This window comes from Aegilops tauschii, chromosome 5 (genome assembly GCF_002575655.3).
Source record: "Aegilops tauschii subsp. strangulata cultivar AL8/78 chromosome 5, Aet v6.0, whole genome shotgun sequence".
Classification (NCBI taxonomy): Eukaryota; Viridiplantae; Streptophyta; class Magnoliopsida; order Poales; family Poaceae; genus Aegilops; species Aegilops tauschii.
Genome location: NC_053039.3, coordinates 507798425 through 507801161, shown reverse-complemented (window position 1 = coordinate 507801161; position 2737 = coordinate 507798425).

Genomic DNA, 2737 nt, shown 5'->3' with positions numbered 1-2737 from the left:
CAAAGTTAAGAGCTTTGTGCTTTACCAACTGAGCAATAAACCTTCAATATAATGGATTAAGACTTGTGTACCTTGAATTGTTGACAGGAGCAATTGGTAGCCCCCAAGGGCCGGCTCATTACAATGTAATGAGTCGGGTCTTCAATAAGGTGAGCAAAAAATGACTTTGCATTAGCCCCCAAGTGCCATGGTGCATGCTGGCAGTGACATGGGACTTGCATATTTGATGCAATATCAATTTGAATAATGTAGCCCCCAAGTGCCGGGTCTTAAGCCTGTAGCGACTCGAGATTATTCTTTCCATTGTAGAATAAATCATATCCATTGATAAAATAATAGCCATTGCGCCAAAGCGACTTTGAATACCTCATCTGCTGATAGGTCAATCCGGAGTTTAAATACCCGGCGGCTCTTGGCCGATGCCGATTTAATACGCCTCCATTTTAAGCCGGAATTTGTACAACCCGGCGGCTTATAGCCTTTGAGAAAATCAAGAATTGATAACCCTTTTGAGACACCAATTTCCATCTATGATGGGCTTGAATTTAATCATTTATGTAAATCATAGCTCTGTAAATCCTGCAAAGTTTAAACAACATATGCCCTGGCGACTTAACGTCAAAAACCAGGGCGGGTAACCACCCAAATGTAGTCTTATCCTGCACGCAAGTAGATCACAAGAACCCTTGGCGGTTTACTGCAGGGCGGGTCATAATATCTCACATATAACCACTGTGATATTGAATTTGTACTGCTGGTTTACATGACCTGTGCAGTAAGGGTGATAACCCAATCCTTAGAAGCCAATACTTCCAAATATATGATGATTGTCATAAGCCAGCAACTTATCATCGAAAATCAAGCTGGGTTTAAATAGAAACCACTCATATACACTTTAGATGTGTTCAAAAGAGCTTTCAAATAAAATCCCAAAAATTATTTGCAAAAAGAGACTTCAAAAATTTTGAGGTTTCTGATTCGAATACGATCAGAAAACCGTCCCAAAGGGGTTAAGCTAAGATTCGAATACGATCATATAGCCCCCAGTGGTTTTGGCGTTGCCGATCAAGAGGGTACCGACAGCTATGTTCTCTTTGGTTCGAATACAACCTATGTTTGAACAGGAAGCCCCCAAATGACCTTGAGAGTTGTTTAACGACACTGATTCGAATACGATCCACGTCGGTTCCCAAAGGGGGTTGAGCTATGGTTCAAATATGACCAAGAAACTCCCCAATGAGCTCGGCAGTGTGCCGATCAAAAGGGTATCGACAGCTATGTTCTCTTTGGTTCGAATACGACCTATGTTTGAACAGGAAGCCCCCTAGTGATCATGAGAATATTTAATGTTTCTTTCGAATACGATCAGGGTCACACCAAAAGGGTTAAGCTAAATTCGAATACGATCAGCTCCCAATGGTCATTAAAGCAGGGTACCTATATTTGAGTTGTGCTTTGTAACAGACTCCTTTTGGTCCCTTTAATTTTTTGGAAACTCGAACTTTTGCGAGAGATAAATTCTTTTTGAACCGGAAATTTGTAAACCGGATATTGAGAGCTCCAAAGCATTGTAAGATATAAATTTACCTTAAGCCGGATGTTTGAACTGGATTTGAGAGCTTCAAAACTTTGCGGGAGAGAGATATCTCTTGAACCGGATTTTAAACCGGAATCTTTATTTTGAGCCGACAATTTTCTGTCGGCCTTTAAATTTTCATCAATATGGTAGTAGCCTCTGGAACCGGGTTATCATTCCCTCCAACGACCCGGAGTTCTTGAATGCATTGAAACCGACCAATGATGCCAAGTCATATCATTGTAGCCCCCGAGTCTCAAGACGACTCGAGGAGTTGGCTTTGAGATTCTCCATATTGACCATAGCATAAGGGGCATATCATTGGTGTGGACAGCGCGATGTAAATCCACAGAAGGTTGAGGTGACTGCGGCGGGTTATAAATGATCTCGTATGAGCCGTGTCAGCAACTCGGCCAATGGTTCCTTCCAACTGGATGTTTTGAAGTTAAGCAAACTGTAGTGGCGGCGACTTGTGCGCATGCCCATTGAGCCGTCCAATGCCGACGGCGGCTGATAACACATGACAATTTTCCTCCAAGCTGCTGGAAGAAAAACCGGGCTTCCCAAGCAGTGACTTGCTCATATTCAATTATCCGCCCATGCAGACAGGTGCAGTCCTGGTGTGTCGATGTAGACCAAGCCGCGAGAGACAGACGGTAAAGACGATCGTAGCATCAGAGGCGGTACAGACAGATGAGTCGGTCGCGGCATTGTAAGCCGGTCCAGACGGGCAAATCGATCGCCGGCGCGGTAAGCCGCGCGGATGGGCGAGTCAACCACGTTGTGTTGATGTAGTGAACAATTGTCCTGTATCAAAAACCTCGCAAGCCAGAGTAATTGCTCTTTTTAAAGAAAATAATATATAATATATAAAAATTTACTGGATTGATTTCAGTTGATATGTCAGGCCAGAAATTATCCACCGCGGAGTTGATGATCATCACGGTGAAGCTGAAACCAATCACGGCCGAGTCGGCCGCGGGAGCAGACAGATGAACCGGCCGCGGCGTTGTAAGTCGGTGCGGTCGAGCGAGTCAATCGCAGGAGCGGTAAGCGACGCGGATGCCGAGTTGGCCGCGGGGGCGGACGGGTAAGTTGTCCGTCACATTGTAAGCCGGTCGCAGACGTGTGAGTTGTCCTCCTTGTTGTAAGCCGGCGTGG